Source organism: Giraffa tippelskirchi, chromosome 4 (assembly GCF_054371585.1).
Source record: "Giraffa tippelskirchi isolate mGirTip1 chromosome 4, T2T-mGirTip1v1.2.pri, whole genome shotgun sequence".
Lineage (NCBI taxonomy): Eukaryota > Metazoa > Chordata > Mammalia > Artiodactyla > Giraffidae > Giraffa > Giraffa tippelskirchi.
Window position 1 is genome coordinate 124,782,862 of NC_137278.1, and position 20,641 is coordinate 124,803,502.

Sequence of the window (20,641 nt, forward strand, 5' to 3'; positions counted from 1 at the left end):
CTCAGGACAGCATTACTCATCAGCTGGTCTTATGTTAATACAAAATGTGTTAATCAATTGGTCAGTCATTGATTAATAGCTAATATTTATTGAAAAGTCACTGTGTGCCAGGAGCAATACTAAATGCTCTTCCCACATCATCTCATTTCCTTGTCACTATGACCCTTTAACAGAGAAGGCAATGGCACCCCACTCCAGTACCCTTGCCTGGAGAATCCCATGGATGGAGGAGCCTGGTAGGCTACAGTACATGGGGTTGCTAAGAGTCGGACACGACTGAGCGACTTCACTTTCACTTTTCCCTTTCATGCACTGGAGAAGGAAATGGCAACCCACTCCAGTATTCTTGCCTGGAGAATCCCAGGGACGGCGGAGCCTGGTGGGCTGCCGTCTATGGGGTCGCACAGAGTCGGACACGACTGAAGCGACTTAGCAGCAGCAGCATGACCCTTTAAGATAATAGTAATCATAATTACAGTCAAGAATCTATGCAACACATATATTGGGCACCTGATCATGTGATACACTGTCCTAGGTATTGGGGATACAGCAGTGAATGAAACAGCAAAGTCCTGCCTCTCTCTTTGATAACTTAAATCAGTTGGCTATTGCTGTATAAAAAAATCTCCCCCTTACTTACTGAGTTTCAAGAACTAGCATTCATTAGCAGAGACATTACTTTGCCAACAAAGGTCTGTCTAGTCAAGGCTATGGTTTTTCCAGTGGTCATGTATGGATGTGAGAGTTGGACGGTGAAGAAAGCTGAGCGCCACAGAATTGATGCTTTTGAACTGTGGTGTTGGAGAAGACTCTTGAGAGTCCTTTGGACTGCAAGGAGATCCAACCAGCCCATCCTAAAGGAGATCAGTCCTGGGTGTTCAATGGAAGGACTGATGTTGAAGCTGAAACTCCAATACTTTGGCCACCTCATGCGAAGAGTTGACTCATTGGAAAAGACCCTAATGCTGGGAAGGATTGGGGGCAGGAAGAGAAGGGGACGACAGAGGATGAGATGGTTGGATGGCATCACCGACTCGATGGACATGGGTTTGGGTGGACTCCAGGAGTTGGTGATGGACAGGGAGGCCTGGCGTGCTGCGATTCATGGGGTCGCAAAGAGTCGGACATGACTGAGCGACTGAACTGAACTGAACTGCTTATAAATGTGTGGGTTTCCAGAGTGGATTTTCTGATCTTGGCTGGACTCTCTCTTGTGTATGTAGCTAGCCAGCAGATTGGCTGATCTGAGTGCCTTCTCTGGGAAGACTCACCTCTGCTTCATGAAGTGGCAACTCCAGCCACCCCCTTGGACTTGTTCTTATGGTAAATTCAGAGGCACTGAGAGAAGCATGGAGATGTGCCAGGCCTCTAGAGACCTAGGCTGAGAACTAGCACAGCCTCACTTCTGCCACATTCTATTGGCCAAAGAATGTCCAGATTCAAGGTCAGGGAAGTAGAGTCCACCCCACGATGGGAAAAGCAGCAAAGTCACATTGGAATGTACACTGGACTCAGGGAGGTTATTAAAGCAATCAGACTACGTATTTAACAATGACTAAAACGATGCTAAGAATTCATGGAGATACTTCATTTGAACCTCACAACTGTGTGAGTCAAGCTCTACTATCAACCTTTGTTCCCCTGATAAGGAAATTTAGGCCTAAAGAGGTTAAAAATTTTGCCTAAGATCTACGCAATGGAGTCAGGGTTCAAACTCGAGACCCCTGTGCTCAAGCACCAAAACAATGTGTGATTTTTCTCCAGCCTGGGCACTTCAAGAGTGAAAGGATAAAACATGGCCACTACCTGCAAGGCACTTACAGTCCTACTGAGCATACATTTTATATATATATGTATATGTATATATATTACATATATAATATTAATATAATATATCCATGCAAAATCAATAACAATACATGTCACTAAGCTACACTTGATAATTTCCCAGAAGGCAGTGAGGATAACCTTGGCTAAGACAAGGGACAGAAGCTTTCATGAACAGGGGGAGACTGAACTGAGCTATGGAAAAGCTATGGACAGTGAGCAGCAAAAGGAGAGGGCTTTCTGATAATGGCACCTCCCTAAATTCTATGCAAAGTGCTTTCTGCCTCTTTCTTCCTTATAGAATAAACTTCTATTTCTCTAGAATGGCATGCAGTATTTCTAACATATGGCTTATATGTTGGCATTTTATTCAGCTGTGAGCTAAAGAAAATCTGACTAACAGTGACTTTACTCAAATAGGAATTTTTTTTTTTTCATGCACAAGGCATGTGGGGAAGTGGGGGAAACAGTAGCCAGATGATGTCACTGAGGAAGCAGGAGATTTCTGGCTTTCTCCTCTGCCATCACACAAACCTATCCTCATTCTTGGAGGGTCTCATGGTGCCAGGATGGCTGCTGTTTCCACAAGTAATGACATGTGCTCTGAACTAGGAAGAAGTGGGGAGAGGAAGCCCACGGTGAGCATGCCAGCACAGGCTGTCTACTTTTTAAATGCTTTCCCACGACTTTCATCAACTTACACTCTTCTTTACTCTCTTTGGCCCTAGTTGCTCATGCATAATTGCAAGGGAAGCTGATATTTCAGTTTTCTAGCTCCATGATATGGGAAGACAAGAAACAAGGGGACTGTGATTGGCTTTTCTGTGCCCCACCCACACTGTTGACCTCAACCATGTTTCCCCAATGCTTCCCCCAGCCATCGCCACTAACCAGCAAACAGAGTCGTCATTCCAACATCACTTCAATCAATTGCTCTCCTGGCTCCCTTCTCTCATGATGTCCTTGTCCCTTCACGGTCTGTGAAATTCTTCCCCAGCAGGAGACGTGAATGCTGCCCTCTATCAGGCTGCCTTCGTCCTTTCTTGGCTGTCGCTCTTGTAGCACTCAGCACTTTCTGCCTTGGATTGCTCTCTGTTAGAATGCAAACTCTTCAGGTCAGGGACCATGTCTGATTGTTCGTCTCCCTCCAGCACCTCACACAGCTCCTGGCACATGCAGGCATCATGAAGGATGTCTCCTTGACTTAGTGCACATGAGGATGAGAGAAAGGACCACAGGGATAACTTTGGAGTTGTCAGGGGTTGATGATGGGTGCAATGGTGACGCCATCCACACTACCAGGAATTCTGTCTCAGACTTGCTGAGTGTAAACTGATCACTGAACCCACAAATGGAAATTAAATACAGGGATCTGGTTTCAGGAGAAAGGTCAGGATTTGAATTGTAGGTTTAAACTCATGGACAACAAGGAAGATTCAAAGTAGAAAGAGCTGAGGATCTCACCCATAGTTTGAGAAGGCCAAGGGGAAAAAGGGAGCAGTGAACTCCAAAGAACAAGCATATGTCAAAAGCAGGGCTGGGCAATGACACAGATACGATATCACTGAGATTTTGCCGGATCGGAAGCATTAGCTCTGTGTTTACCCAAGTGGTCAATGTGTCCTTGTGAAGAGCATAAAGGCCAAACTTGAGCAAGTATTTTCTGTCCCAACTCTAAATTTCAGGTTATCTACAAATGGAGGCAATAGATATGTATCACTATGAAGCACTAAATAAACAAATAAACTAGCCTATTCCCTTACATGGCAAATGACAGAACCTCAGTTGAAATAGTCTGGAAACTGGCTTAAGGAAAAGACGACTTATTGGTTCATGAAAGAGCAGGGATGTCTTTTGCTTCAGGCATGGCTGGATTCAGGGCCTAAGTAATGTCCTTAGGACCCTCTCTCTCTCTCTACCTCACTCTCATCTCCCTTTATTTCTTATTTTCTCTGGACTTTGAACTCATTGTAACTGTAGATGGTTTTCCTCATGCATCCAGGAAAGGTGACAGGAAACACTCCCATTGATTTCATCTTTACAGTTTGTGATCCCTAGACTGGGAGAGCACTGTTCTCTAATTAGGCACCTAAATGGCAAATCTCAAGGGAGAATCTGATTGGTCTTTTGAGGTTTCCTGCATTTCCCCAAACCAGGGGAACAAAGCACTCTGATTGAGCTTAGGTCACATGTCAGCTACATGCAAAAGAGTCAGTCTGGACTACTCTCTCCTACCATGCATGCAAATAAATTCAAAATCAATTAAAGACCCAAATGTAAGACCTGAAATCATAAAACATCTGCAAGCAAATATAGGCAATACTCTCTTTGATATCAGACTTCATGATTTTTTATTTTTGGATATGTCTCCTCAGGCAAGGGAAACAAAAGCAAAAATAAATGGGATTACATCAAACTAAAAAGCTTTTGCATAGCAAAAGAAATTATCAGCAAAATGGAAAGGCCACCTACTGAATGAGAGAAAATATTTGCAAATATATCTGATAAGTGGCTAATATGCAAAATATACAAAGAGGTCTTACAACTCAACATCAGAAAAACCAACAACCTAATTGAAAAATGGGCAGAGGATCTGAATAGACATTTTTCCAAAGATGACATGCAGATGGCCATCAGACACTTGAAGCTCAATGTCACTAGTCATCAGGGAAATGCAAATCAAAACCACAGTGAGATATCCTAACCCTAAACCTAACCTTAATCCCAAGCTTACCTCATTGTGATAATCATTTCCTTATGTACAAGTGAAACCATTATGTTATACATCTTAACCTTATACAGTTGTTGTTTAGTCATTAAGTCACATCTGACTCTTTTGTGACCCCATGCACTGTGGTGCACCAGGCTCCTCTGTCTGTGGGATTTCCCAGACAAGCCTACTGGAGTGGGTTGCCCTTTCCTTCTGCAGGGGATCCTCCCAACCAAGGGAATGAATCCATCTCTCCTGCACTGGCAAGTGGATTCTTTACTGCTGAGCTACCAGGGAAGCCCAACCTTATACAATGCTATATGCCAACTATATCTCAATAAAACTGGAAGGATAAAGAAAAAGGGAAAAAAAGAAAGTAGTTCTACTAGAAGAAGAAGAAGAGAAGGGATTCTTCACAGACACAGACTACAAGTCTTCTCCTATAAGGCCTGTTGCAGATAGGCTTTCACCAATTGGGCCCTGCTTCATGAATCCTGGTGGATTCAGACACACAGAGTTTACTGATAATTCAACTGTGAAGAGCAGCTTGACTCACTGTCCCTGCTGCTGGCTTGCCTGTTCAGCAAGTAAACAGCCTCTTTACCTCCCTCTGGGCATTTGGACCTACCCTAGGCAGATGAGCCCGAGAGAAGGCGATGGCACCCCACTCCAGCACTCTTACCTGGAAAATCCCATGGACAGAGGAGCCTGGTAGGCTACAGTCCATGGGGTCGCTAAGAGTTGGACACGACTGAGCGACTTCACTTTCACTTTTCCCTTTCATGCACTGGAGAAGGAAATGGCAACCCACTCCAGTATTCTTGCCTGGAGAATCCCAGGGACGGCGGAGCCTGGTGGGCTGCCGTCTATGGGGTCGCACAGAGTCGGACACGACTGAAGCGACTTAGCAGCAGCAGCAGTAGGCAGATGAACTAAAGGAAGCTGTGAGTTAGTTTCAAGGCTCATTATTTCCAGTGACTGGCTATAGTCCCTTTAGGATTTTTGACTCTCCTCATGTTTTCCTGAGCTGCATCTTGGATTCCTACCCTGAATGCTACTTCCTCTGGGCCTGGAATAACCCTGGTGTAACCTCCTTACCAAGTTTCCATGACTGGATCTCCTCTCTTTCTTAAATAGCCACCTGTACTAAAGCTATCTATCTGCAACTGAATACTGAACTCAGCTCACTTGCCAAGTCTTCCTATTGCCTACTGGTTGGACCACTCCTGTGCTATCTCTGGAGACTGGTTTAGACTCTGAGTTCCATCCCTCACTGACCACTCCCCAGTAATGACAGCTACTAACATCTCAAGAAACTTCCTTGGTCTCTAAATATACAGGGCCACATGGAACAGCATTTTTGGAAGCACTCAAACTGGGTTTATTGCATTATAAACATTTGATCTTCCTACTGTAGAACCAGAAGCAGAAGTGGGAAGAATGCTCAGCTTCCCTAACTTTTTCACACTGTCACCAGGGCCTTTACAGAGCTGGTGTAGCTGGGTATCAAGGTTTTGAAACAGATCTTGCCCTTTCTGCCTGAGCCCCTTTTTCCATGGAATTAAGACCTTGTCATGGAACAGGACCATCTGATTCCCTCCATCTCTTAATATCTCTTTCTAGGCTCTTCCATATTGATACATATAAATAGATTCTCTCAGGTCTGTTCCATTAGTTTGCCAAACATGCCTGGACATGAACTCCAGCAAAAGAAAAGGCCTAGGTTTAGGCTGAAATCTCTGCTACAAGAAGAGGTATGTTCCTGGCAATGGTTTCCCAATCTGGTCTACACTACCAAAGCATTCTTGGTGTGTGTATATTGGATACCTGTCACACACTATTTCACATCCTCTTACCTGACTCCTGCTGTAGCCCACTGCTGAGGCATCAAGTTCCATGGAGTCTTCGTGTAGCTTCCCCTGGGTGTAAATCTGATAGTGTCTCACCTGTGCCCTCATCACATACCTCTCACGTCCCGTTCCAGGTTTTCTCTTATGCCAGACACAATATACCTAGGGGAATAATGGCACTACCACATTGCAACCCAGAAGTAAGAGAGTCAGTAATGCCTTGGGCCATCCCTTGACCAATAGATGACAGAAGCTAATGAATACATAGTTCCCTTTTTTGTCTACCAGGCAGGCGTTTTTGGGACACAATTCATAAGGCTCCTCAGAATGTTCCAGTGAGATAGAAGAGAGATTGTCTGCAGTAGTGGTCAAACCAATAACTCATCCTTGTATTGGGTTTCCCACTTTCCCTGCCCCTTCCTTTTTTCCCACTCCTCTTCTTTTATTTTAAATAAAATATCTCAGGGTCTGGATCCAATCAATCCATCCTAAGGGAGATCAATCCTGGGTGTTCATTGGAGGGTCTGATGTTGAAGCTGAAACTCCAATACTTTGGCCACCTCATGCGAAGGGTTGACTCATTGGAAAAGACCCTGGTGCTGGGAAGGATTGGGGGCAAGAGGAGAAGGGGACGACAGAGGATGAGATGGTTGGATGGCATCACTGACTCGATGGACATGGGTTTGGGTGGACTCCGGGAGTTGGTGATGGACAGGGAGGCCTGGCGTGCTGCAATTCATGGGGTCGCAAAGAGTCGGACACGACTGAGTGACTGAACTGAACTGAACTGCTTTCTGGGAAACTCAAGTTGAGAGAATATGATGGCTCCTTGATAGTTATTTAAGAGGAAGAATAAAGCTTTGGGACCAAAGAAGCCTAGTTTCAAATTCTGTCTAATAGTATGGCCATAGACAAATTACTTAGCCACTCTGAACCCCAATGTCCTTGTTTTATAATGGGGATAACATGACTAACCCCATCACATTTGTCTAAGCACTGACCTGAAGAGTCTGTGTAAGGGACTAACAGCGGCCTTGCCACAGGGTACCACTCAATCCTGTGTTCATTCTTTTCTCCTCTTTATTCTCACCCTTTGCTCTTTCTGGCCTTGGGTTTTTGTTTGTTTGTTTGTTTGTTTTTGTTGTTGTTTTATTAGAAGGTTGTGGGGTAGAAATGAAAATAGACATAATAAAAGTATAGTTTTGTGTACTTCAAATGTACATACTCAACATCAAATAGATAGATACAAATGCAAAATTCCACTAAACTAAATCTTTAAATTTATTACTTTATAAAAATTATAATTTTAAAAAACACCAGAAAATTTATGCCTGTATTAAATACTCTCTAAAAGGGAGAAATATATCATTGTTTGAGAACATACATTTAAAATAGAGATAAAATGAGATTAACAGCTAGGTTCTTACTTCTGTCAGAGCAGGAACTCTCTCCTTTAACAATTTTAAATGAAAACACCCTTATTGATACATCAACATACACTTTTATTAACTATATATTTATTATATATAGAATGCTGCTGCTGCTGCTAAGTCGCTTCAGTCGTGTCCGACTCTGTGCGACCCCATAGACGGCAGCCCACCAGGCTCTGCCGTCCCTGGGATTCTCCAGGCAAGAATACTGGAGTGGGTTGCCATTTCCTTCTCCAATGCATGAAAGTGAAAAGTGAAAGTGAAGTTGCTCAGTCGTGTCCAACTCTTAGTGACCCCATGGACTGCAGCCTACCAGGCTCCTCTGTCCATGAGAGTTTCCAGGCAAGAGTACTGGAGTGGGGTGCCATTGCCTTCTCCAATATATAGAATATATTTATATAATTAATATATAACATATATAATAATATATAGTATTTTCATTTGTGTGTGCTCAGTCATGTCCAACTCTTTGCCACCCCATGGACAGCAGCCCACCAGGCTCCTCTGCCCACGGCATTCTCCAGCAAGCATAATGGAGTGGGTTGCCATTTCCTTCTCCAGGGGAGCTTCCCAACCCAGGGATCGATTGAAACCTCATCTTCTGCAGCTCCTGCACTGGCAGCTGGATTTTTTACCACTGAGTCACCTGGAAAGCCCACTATATAAGTATATTATAGGTCATAATATACAAATAAAATAATATGTATTATATGATATATACTATATTACATTATACATAGTCATTAAGAGCATTTTCATTTAAAACGTTAAAGGAAAGAATTCCTTCTCTGACAGAAGTATATGTAGTAATATATAATAATCTAAAATATCCTATAGATTTAATATAAAATAATATATTTAATATATTATATAAATAACATATATAATTATATATTTTAAATATATATACAAAGTGCTTATTATACTAACTCCCTTGTTTTTAATAAAGGACTTTGAATCTGAACTAATGAAAGACAAGTAAATCACTGGGATTAAATCAAGACTATAATGTAACCTCTCATGTCATTATTCAATTAACTGTCTCAGCCAGAAGTAGATACCCATGGGAGCTTGAAGCATCTGAAGGGCAAAAATTGCATTCTTGGAACACAGTTCAAATACCAATGAAATTACCCTTGAGCATGGAGACAACTCGCTAGATGCTAGAGCAATAGTGCCACAGTGTAACAGCCTGGGAGGGCAACAGCCACAGCAGGAGCTGAAGAGCACAGGAAGTCCATCCAGGGCCAGGGCTTCCGGGTCACTGATCTGTGCAGTCAGGAACCGCACAGGGTGTCCTCAGATCCACCGTGTGCTGCCAGCTTTGGGCATCAATGTGCCAGCAGGGCAACCTGAGATAGAGCACCCATAGTGGTGAGAGAACCACAGAGGTGGGTGTGCAGTTAAGAGGTGTGTTCCCTTCTCTTTCCCTCCTCTCAGTCAACGCACCGGAGGAGCCCGAGCCTAGGAAAGGGTGGACGGAGGAGAGAAGCTGTGAGCTAGAATAAGATTCAAACCGTACGGACCTAGCTTTTAAAAACTGAAAATTTCTACAATCTGCCCTAGATGTTGTTGACGGATAGCAAGAGGGGCTAGACACTGATTGGCAGGGGAAAAAAAAGAATCCATTACATGTTTGTGCCCTAATATGCTGACATACCTCAGTTAACCACTTACTAAGATATCAGTGATGGTAAAGAGATGATAGATAGACAACGAGAGAGATACATACATATACACATATATACATACAGTAGACCAAGACTCAGATAATTTTTTAGTAGGATGAAAATAGTTACATTCACAGGGGTATTTCTGCTATGCCTTGCATTGAACTAGGTGTGTTACCCGTTAATCCACTTCATTCTAACAACAATAAGCACATTATCCCCATTTCTCAGATAAGGAAACTGAGTCTTTAAGAGGTTTGAGTAACAACCACCCTGAGATCATACAGTTTGTTAGTGACTGGTAACCTTCTCTTATTGCTTATTCTAAAACTGAATCATTAACTCAGCCTAGCCCTACTTTCTACCATCTCATTTTATAAATATTTAAATCTAGTCTCAAATAAATTTAAAAACTTGACCAAAGTTGTTATTTTCTAACAAAAAAAGGTCTTTTAATTTTTTACTCCAGGGCTTCTAATAAGGTTATTAAAAGAAAGAAAAAACTTACTAATAAGCCCATGTGCACTTTTGTTTTAAACAGCAATTGTCATTGTCTTAAGAAATCATAGTCCAAGGCAGGTGGCTGGCTCAGGCTGTGCTCTTGTTGAGGGAAGAGAATAGAGGGGTCTTGTAAAATTCTAACCTACTTGTGAAGTTGAAAGGCATTATTATGCTTTCAGCTATCAGCCCTATACTACTGGGTGCATTCACAACACCTAGTACTTAGCCTGGCACATGGTAGGCCCTCAGTGAATGCTTACTGGATGGGTATTCAATATAAATATAATCAGTAGGCTGTGGTCAAAATAGAAATTAATGCACTCTGAACCAAACAAAAACAATTACAATTTTTCCCCCTTAACATTGCATAGATGATACTACTCAGCAGATATGTTTCCCCCCACCCACCCACAACTCACACATCAGTCAACTTTTATTTGCATCTGTAATATGGACGTGTACAAATATGCTCATCTGTCAATTTTCCCAAGCTAACAATCATGGTATCATGACCTGTCACCAAATACCAAAGTCAGACCTTCTAGGTCAGTCTTATTCCATTTGTGTATTACTTGTTATGATGTATATATTACAATACATATACGTATAACTCAGATTTCAGGAGTTGATCATTTACCCCCAATGATAGGTGAAGGGCAATACTCTGCTCAACTCTGAAAGGCTTGTGCAGACTCTTACAACATGAAATGGGAATTTCCCTTCCCTTCAGTTAAATTCTAATTTACCTCCCCTCACCCACATAGCAAGTCTAGCTGTCTTCCCCAGGCAGCCTCTGCCAGTTAGGCCAGGCCTGATCTTGTTTTCTGAAAGTCTGAAGCAGGGAGGCCTAAGAGGAAATACTGCTCTCATGCCAAAGCTGCTTTGTCTTCATGGGGAAAATTTTTTTTTCAGAGAAAGGTAAATGCAGCCAATCTGAGAAATCTTAGTTGATTATTTACTATGACTTAACCTTCGAAAGATTCCACTGCAAAAGGAAGGGCACGTATTTATACAGTTCGCAGCCCAGGAACCTCTTTTCCTCTGCATATGCAACGGAGCTAAGCTATTTAGCTTGACCTCATACATAACGAGGCCAATCCTATGACCCCCTGAATTTCCCCACATGAGTCTCAGGGAACATTCAAAGAAGTCAACTTGCTAATAAGCCTGGAGGAGTTAGGGTTTATATCATTCCTGAATTATCGATGGAGCTTTGCAAATCAGCTTTACCTGTGCACATGACTGTGCTCAGCTAATCTTCACCACAGAGAAGAATGCTTGTCAATATAAGAGCTAATGAAGACCTACACTATATAAATTTTTTTTCTCAAAGCAAAAGATCAAAACTCAAATGTGATTTTACCAATTTGAAATAATAATTCTGGGGTTTCAAAGTATACTTTGATGGGACTTGAGTCTTCAGACCAAATCTTTGTGCAGAGATAAGAACTGCTCTCCTTTAGTAATATTATTATTATTAATCACCTGAAGGAAGTGCTCAAAATATAAATGTCATTTGCAAAAAAGGCAATAATGCCATGTAGAAATGCATGCTGATGTGCTGTCATTTCAAAGGGTAGAAAGAGCACCATCCATCCCTCTTCAGGTCTTAAAAAAATTAAGTGAAAGTGAAATAGCTTGTGTTATATAAGAGGCAGATGACATGGAGTAAACAGACTTAACGGCAAAGTTAACAGTGCACTTGTTATTATGACTGTATCAGTTAGGAATAGCAATTGGATGCAAATAACAGAAGTACTATTAGTGGCTAAAGCAAGTCAGTAGTTTATTCTCACTTAAAAAGTTGGAAGGTGTTCAGTTATTAGGGACCCCAAGTCTTCCCTCTTTCTCTCAACCTTATGATCCAACATGGTTGCTGAAGTCTCAGCTTTCCCATCCATAACCCAGGAAAGAGGATAAAGGGGGAAAAGGGCCAAAGAAGTATTCTAGCTTGCTTCTCAGAAGCCTCACCTGTAGAGTTGCCAATTTGGTAAATGAAAATAATAATATATTATATGGTGGTGGTGGTTTAGTTGCTAAGTCAGGTCTGACTCTTGCGACCCCATGGACTGTGGCCCTCCAGGCTCCTCTGTCCTTGGGATTTCCCAGGCAAGTACTGGAGTGGGTTGCCATTTCCTTCTCCAGGGGATCTTCCTGACTCAGGGATCAAACCTGAGTCTCCTGCATTGCAGATAGGTTCTTTACTGCTGAGCCACATATTAGCTCATATTGAAAATTATTCATTGTTTATCTGAAATTCAAATTTAACTGGGGAATTCATTTTTATCTGACAATGCTGCCCTCCCAACAACTCTTAAACCTCATTAGCCACCCCCTACTGTAAGGGACACCAGGAAAGATAGTCTTCAGCCAGGAGTTGTTGCCATATAGGAGTTGTTTTGCTAAGGAAGAAATGGAGAGTGAATAAGAAGCTGAGAGTCTTTGCAAGAAACTGAGGGCAAGCCTGGAAAAAGGTCCTCATCCATGCCCCACAAATCCTGTGCAGCATTTCTTGACAACATCAGCCCCTTGTGGACACTCTGGACTCGGAACGCCTATGGCTTTTTTGCCTTGGTTCTAGATACAAAATTAAGAAACTGATTTTTAATAAATATACACGAATTGATATGTTCAGGAGGCTAATGTCCTCTTCAAAGGGGTTAGACTCTAATGGTGCTGCCACCCTTCAAAATAGTTTTGGAATTTTGATCTGATGAAGCAGAAGTCTTTCCTTATGAGGGAAACAGGAAGCTGCTGTTGGCAGGCAAGACCAGGGAGGCCTTGGAAATTTGTTGTCTCTGAATAGAAACATTCAACAAATTCCACTGTCCATCAGTCTTACCCTGTGCCTTCCCAGAGCCTCCTTCCATCATTATAAGACCACAAGATTATCTTCTGGAATGTCAACAGCTCCAGCCAGTGGGGGCAGAACCGAACAAAGCAGCCTGTTTAGGAAACTGGCCCTGGCAAGCTCAGTGGCCTCTCATAACTCAATCATCTGCGGTCTGATCCGTCTTGTTAAAGCATGGTTTATACTGTGTTGCTTCCTAAAATAAAGATAGGAAACAGTGGGGAAAAACAGGGAATTAAAATTCTCCCCTTGTTTCCCTTGAAACATTTTCATTTTGGTGTCCCTTTTGCCTGATATGACTGCCTACAGTGCTGTGCTGTACTTAGTCACTCAGTCGTGTCTGACTCTGCGACCTCGTGGACTGCAGTCTGCCAGGCTCCTCTGTCCATAGGATCCTCCAGATAAGAATACTGGAGTGGGTTGCCATGCCCTCCTCCGAGGGATCTTCCCTATAGTTCCTACCTGCTACAAATCAGGTTTCCATCCTTTCTCTGGCTCTTAGCTGGACTAACCTGGGATGTTTAATAAGGTCAGTCTTTACCTATAAGAAAGCACATCCCGCTTATCTTCAGGTCCCTTCCTTGGGCTAACTGTGTGGTCGGCAAGCTTTCAAACATAGAGATAAAATTATTTTTCTAAGGTGGAACCCTAATATCATCATATGGTTCAACACCTTTCCTGAATGGTTGCTGGGCAAACATCTCCATGCAGATGCTGATGACAGTAAACACATTATGCGAATTCAGCCTAGGGTTTTACCACACTCAGTTCTGGGTTTGTCATATGCTCTCTCACTATTTATACTGCTTTGGGTCAGCTACTTGATACTTAATGAAATTTGCCTCCAGGCTGCCCTGCAGGGAAAATGACCTATCTGGGGGGAACGTTGTTCCAACTTCATAACCTCTGACGATTGCCCAATAGTCCCCTGAAAAGGTTGCAGGCCTGGAGTGAGTGAAAGTCCACGCTGCTTCCTGGCATTGGAGGGCACCAAGTGCTTTAGTGTAAATAGAATGATAGCCCCTGCTTTTGGGTGGGGGCGGGGGTGGAGATGGGGGTGGAGGGTGACGGCTTTCCAGCCAACCGCTCCCACAAGGGAGCAACTGTAGAGGGCACGAGCAATGTGGCAATTCAGCCTCTGCTCAAGGTCGGAACAGGCAGGGTTCCTCAGTGATGATTTTACCAACCTTTCAGTTACTTCGGAAGCAAGAACACAACAGAGGCAAGAATGGATCTATGGGATGGAAATAATGAGCCATTTATAACCCAAAATGAGACTGCCAGGAAAAACAAACTCACAAAAAAGTACATTTATCAGAAGCCTGCACTGCCCAAGGCTAGCGGGGTACAAGGTACTGCGTGTTCAGCTTCCTGGGCCAAGAGCTACAGTAAGTCATGTCCCCTCTGGACTGCTCCTTCTCCTGTCAGCCGGATCAAGAGCCTCAACCACCTGGTGGAGAAAAGCTTTAGTGTTTTCCAAGTGTGTGCCGGGTGGATGTTTCACATTTTTGATAAAGATGTGGAGTCATGCTGCAACACTTAACAAGTGCCCCTGCGTAACAGTTGCGCAATTCTGAGAGGCCCAGGGCTCCGCACACCAGCGGGGCACCACGAACCCACAGCTTATGTAATGTGTGAGCACACTCCTGGGCTTCTCCTTGCAGACTGCTGAGGAATTTTCAGGCTCTGAGCTTGGCCTTGGTTTCAGCAGTTCCTTGCCCCAAAGGTGCGTCAAATGGCTTAGCTGTCGACACCTGCTGGTGTGGAGGCGGCTGCCGGGGGCTGATCCCACTCTGGCAGCCTCACAGAGCAGGCTGGCTCTGGTCCCCAGGCGGCCTTGGTCTCACCCTGAAGCACCCCGTCCCACAGGGGAACAAGGACTTTTCATCTTAGGAAGCCTAGGCCTGAAGGTTGAACTGGGGCTGCTCTGATAAATGGATTTCCCCAAAGCAAAGCATCCTGACGCATCGGGACACTGTTAAGTGGTTAGCACACTGTATCTGACTCAGATTCATCCAGTGCTCTCGTCCTCAGGCCCACCTGGAGCAGATATAATGTGGGCTTTATGCCCTCTCACCTCCAATCACTGTACCCATGCCTGCCTCCTGGCTTGCCTTTGATTTCCATCCAGGCTTCTACTCACTCCACAGAGCTTTTGAGAACCTGCTCTGTGCCAAGTGGCTGTGCCAAGCGCTGGGCACCAGGCAGGGCTTTCATAGCACCTGGTGGCCCCCTGCGGTGCAGGGAGGAGCCCTGAGGGAGCCCCATTTCCTGGGTCACTCTCAGCCCCATGGTGTCTCCAAACCATTCCTCTCTCCATTCACCTTCCCTGACTCTCTCCATCTCCCCCTTTTAGGGTGGGGCCATTTCTTTATAGTATCATGCATGCATGCATGCTAAGTCGCTTCAGTCGTGTCCAACTCTGTGCGACCCTATGGACAGCAGCCCACCAGGCTCCTCTGTCCACGGGATTCTCCAGGCAAGAATACTGGAGTGGGATGTCATTTCCTTCTCCAGTTCTTATCATGGTGATCTAACAAATTATTCTTGTACAAAGGTTGCTTTTGGTAATCACTGTTTCCTCTCAGGAGTTTCCACACATGAAAAAATGATGGTTTGAAGAAACAAAGCCTTTTATGAGATGAACACGAGTCTAATGGGAATTTGAAACAGTGAGTAATATCAATATATTGTCTGAGCAGACTCTGTTAGTTTCAGCAGGGAGAGAGTTTGCTTCCTTCCCCTCTGCATGGTGAACTCTGTGTGGGGTGGTTAAAAGAATAAATTCCAGAGCTGAACAATCTGGGTTCAGATCCAGCTTTGTTAAGTTACAATCTTAGGGAAAATCTTGGATCTTTGCTCCTTAATTTCCTCCTATGAAAAGGGGGATGGTAGAAATAGCTAAGGATATCTCACGGGCTGGTTTGGAGATGACCAAAAATTAAGAAGTATGATATTTTTATAATACTGCCATGCTTAGTTAAGTACACTATAATTATGTTAACTGATTCTTAATGAAGTCAATTCTATTCTTTCTACATTATAGATTCTCAAGTAAGTTGTACCAAGAGAGGATGTGTGATTCAGAGCTGTAGTTTCCTCATCTGCAAAATAGGAAGTAGTGATTGAATGAGGATGTGGGGCCAGAGGACCAGTCAGGTGGCCAGATTCTGGTCTGTGTTCTCTGCTGGCTTTCTGACCTGGGAGAACTCATGTAACCTCCCTGCAGTCCAGAAACTGGATTTGATCTGTGTTTTCCAAACTCAGGTTATTCAAGTAACGCTTGTAGACTCATGACCATATCCCTGAATCACAGCTTCCCAGGTGGCGCTAGTAGTAAAGAACCTGCCTGCCAGTGCAGGAGACATAAGAGACACGGGTTTGATCCCTGGCTCAGCAAGATCCCCTGGAGAAGGGAATGGCAACACACTGTAGTATTCTTGTCTGAAGAATCCCATGGACAGAGGAGCCAGGCAGGCTATAGTCCATAGAGTCACACAGAGTCAGACACGACTGAAGCAATTTAGCACACACAGCACGCACTAAATCCCATCCTGGTTATTTACTTGATATTTTCCTTCAGATAATCTTCAAATCAACTCACTTTCATATGTAGCCTCACAGAGGAAATATCCATATACTCAAGGGTTGGATACCGTAATTATAGGTTTTTCTAATGCATGTTAAAATAAATATTTAATGAAATTTCAAAATATTTTTTATAACATCTTCATGCATGCCACCAATGAGGTGCATACACCATTTTAGCAAACTCTAGGTTAAACGTTCACTGTGGATCCAGTCAGCTCTAAAATCCTCTTGAGTGCTGTTATATAGTTTCCATGTGGCTATTTAACTTTGTGTTTCTTTATATCACTTGCCTCATTCAGGGCACAGACTATGGCTTATCCCTCTTTAGGCACCAAGCACCTAGAAGAGTGCTTGGTAAATATTTAATTTTACGTTAGAAGTACATACATGCATACCTATAAATATATCTGTGACCCACTAACAACCAGGCCAGTCCTGAAAACACTCCTTTCTTTCTCTCCACATCCATATCACTGTGTTTGTTGGGTAGTTGTTCCCTGAATGAAGTGAAGCATGTGGGACTCCAGGCCCTAAGTGGGCATTCAGGAAATGTTAGCTTCCTGGACTGCCTTCTCTCTTCCTGAGTTCTTTGTTAGTGGAGCTGTTTGTCCATGTGAAAATGAGCCTACTTCCTCAGGAGTTTACAGCCCTGGCTATTGTTGGGTTATAATAATTGTCGTCCTCAATGCCAGCCCTAAAAGTGTTCATTCCCAGGTCTAGAAATGTCTGATCTAAAGAAGGAATTGTGTTTCTAAAGGCTATTATTGAAGCGATCTTAAGAAACTGAGATTTACTCAAATCTCATTGGTAAAAATGTGCACCTACAGTATCATGACACAGTTCTGGGTTCACAGAATGAGAAATTTCTCAATTTTTTGAAATTCATTAAACATTTCTTTGTAAATAACATTGGGAGATATAAATCTGAATGCGACTATCAGAGTTGAAGAGACTAGTAGGTTTAAGTGACTTGAAAGCCAGTAGTATTCATCTTTACATCCCCTAGGGCTTAGCAAAACATCCACGTGTGGCAGCAATGCATTAAATATTTGTTCCATAAATGAACTAATGAATAAATGAAGACACCAGTCTAGCACTGAAAGAGCTAACACTGTTTCAGAAACGAGAAGGCATGGACAAAGAAAGTATTAATTAACAGTAAGCCTAACATTACAAGAGATAACAAAGGCTATTAAAGGTTAAACGAAGGGTACCCTGCTATATACCCTGTCCCAAAACACGGTGTGTTGATTCAGCAGCGAGTCTCAGAAAAGAATGCATGTTAGCCCCTATTCTTCTGTGCTTATCATTCCCCTCCCACCATAGCTGGTGAGCCTGACTTCAGAGGGAGGTTGCTAAGTTGCTGTCATGTGACTGGTTTCTAAGGGCCACTGAGTTTATCAGCTCCTGGGAGCAAGCAGGGTATTATTTAATGTAAATAAATCAATGGCTGTTTATCCTCTCAATCATTCTTCAGTCATCCACTGGCAAAGAAAGAAATGGCAATGATGAAAGCTATGAAATTAGAATGCACAAGAAGTTAGAAGTATTTAATCAATGATTTTGCAGGTCAGGGCGACCCTTCAACCTGCAAGGAACTTTGCCATGCCATGAACTTCTACACACCTCTCTGGGATTCCAAATTGTCAGCATAAAAATAGCAGTCTCAAATCAATGTTTTTTATTATTCATTAGTTACTGAAATACTCTTCCCAAATACACACTTAACTGAAAAATGCCTTCTCCTGTAGGGTTTTAAAGCATTCGGTCCATGAATCAAACCATATAGTTCAGCCTATTTCTCTGGGCACTGATACCAATACCAGCAAAACCCAATTAATTGGGAAGAATGACATTTCCTTTGGAATTCTGTTTTAAAAATGATTTGTGTGCCAGGCCAATAAAAATTTCAAGCAGTGCAAAGCATAAGCAGAAGAAAGTAAATTTCTATCAACCTGTGGAACCCAGTCTCACAGTCATTTCCATAGAGGCATCCGCTATTGTATTTCTTGGGCATCCTTCCAGAAGTATTCTATGTATATACAAGCATATGTGCCCCTCCCTTTCTTATACATACTCCTCTGTTCCTTAGTGAAACTTAAGGAATTGTGGAGTTCATTGCAAATCCATACACTTAGATTTACCTCTTTTATTTCAACAGCTGCACTATATCCCACTGTGTGAATGTCCCCAAGTTTACCCAACCCCCCTGCTGATGGACAAATGGGTAGTTTTCAGTCCTTTGCTCCCACAAACGTATTTTTGCACACATCTGAATAGAACCATGAATCAGTGCCTTAAAATGAAATTTCAAAATCAAAGGATATGTGAATTTTAATTCTGATAAACATTCTCAAACAGTGACGCTCAAGTTTTGGTGAGAATTGCCAAAAGTAAAGTATTTACTCACGCTAGAAACCAAAGTGAAGACTATATTTTATTTTAAACCATAATACCTGTCAAGCATCTCATTTTTTAAATGAAATTCATTTGCCAATGTCTTGCCCACTTAGACGTACACACACACGCAGACGTTATTATGAATCCATTCAAAATATACTTGACAGCGACTTGCTAAAGGAGGAACTTGCCAGAAGTTTCTTACCACCACATTGCGTGAGTGTTGCAATGGGGTTAGCTCACGAATACCACACATTCTCCACTATGCCCTTGCTGTGTTTACTACCCTCTGTGGCCTTGGTCATTTAGCAACACTGCTTTATTTTTCTTTTTGTAACCAAAGGTCAATTTATTACCCATCCCCCGCCCTTCCTCCTCCAAATCACCAGGGACATGATTTCTTCTTGCGGGTATTCCCTCACAAAAGTAACCAGTCTTAAAATGTCAGGCCAGGCAGATTACAGATGCATCTGTGAAAAGGGCTCTGTCACAATGAACTTTGATTTATTTAATTTTCTATTACCTGTGGGAGTTCATGAATGACAATCTTGTACTCTGCTCAGCTGCCACTTTCCTCACTGGCTTCCTGTATTAAAAAACAAAACAAAACAAACAAACAAATGAAGAGATCCAGAATAGTCTCTCTAGTTTCTCTAGAATTTACCCAACGCACACTCTGTGCTACAATCTCCAGTTAGGGCTCCTTTCCTATTTGCTCTTGTAACAAGAGCAACATGTGGAGGTTTTGTGTTTGTTTTGACACCAGCTGTAACCATTTTCTTTTCCCTGCCTCTGACCACAAACCCATAACCTTCTGGTAACCACTGAAAATTTACATCTGACTGGGTTGAATGGAATAAAGTAATTTTGGTTTCATTGGTGAGAACCAATTAAATAAATGTTCTGCTTACATGTAGAATGGGTTTCAAATTTAAGAAAACAGCTTATGTCCTGCTTCAAATATTTTGGGACTCCAAGGATCCATAAAGTAATTGTCATAATATGAGTAACCAAGGAGCTTCATTTTTCCATTTATCTCAGAATCATTCTCAAAGAGTCAGAAACTGTAGATTAAAAAAAAAAATTAGGTTTAGACTCTGCAAGGAGGCAATGTCAATACTCTCATGCTGTGGGCTGTTTAAGCTTCTTAGTCCAGATAGCCCTGGGCTAAGGGCTTGCTCGGGCTTCCCTAGTGGCTCAGTGGTAAAGAATCTGCCTGCAAAGCAGGAGACACGGGTTCAAGCCCTGGGTTGGGAAGATCCCCTGGAGAAGGAAATGGCAACCCACTCCAGTATTCTTGCCTGGAAAATCCCATGGACAGAGGAGCCTAGAGGCCTACAGTCCATGGGGTCACAAAAGAATAGGACACGACTTAGTGATTAAACAACAACAGTAAGGGCTCGCTCAGGAAACAATGGAAAGACCAGATCTTCTATTTAAAATGAAAGCAAGAAACCACTGCACTGTGTTGGTAAACTTCAGTCCCACATGAGTCCTGCCCATGAAGGAGTCTAGGAGTTGGTGCCACTGCTCTTGATCCTGCCATATAGGGTCACCAGAAGTAGGACCCCAGGGACTTAGGAAAGAAGATGAAGATGGACAGTAGGTAGGAGCCACTGAACTATGCCAGACCAGGCTATAGAAACCTTGGAAGGAATGTTTCAAATGCCTTAAAGCCTTCAGCACAATGGAGAGATTTCAAAATCAAAGTAATCCCCTACTTTTAGGCACTTATACTCAAGACACAGATACCTCTTAGCAGTAGACTTTTCTATATTCTACCTCCTTTTATTCAAAAAGCACATATTAGT

General features: G+C 42.8%; 1 long non-coding RNA gene across 1 annotated transcript in view; it reads right to left on the reverse strand.

The window, feature by feature from the left end:
* Positions 1-12,149: 12,149 nt before the first annotated feature.
* LOC145546144 (uncharacterized) overlaps positions 12,150-20,641 on the reverse strand; it is a 216,245-nt gene continuing 207,753 nt past the window's right edge. The window contains exons 6-7 of the long non-coding RNA XR_014082557.1: positions 19,354-19,416; positions 12,150-13,035 (exon numbers count right to left, since the gene is read on the reverse strand). This is a non-coding gene — a long non-coding RNA (uncharacterized LOC145546144). The remainder of the gene's footprint in view (positions 13,036-19,353; positions 19,417-20,641) is intronic.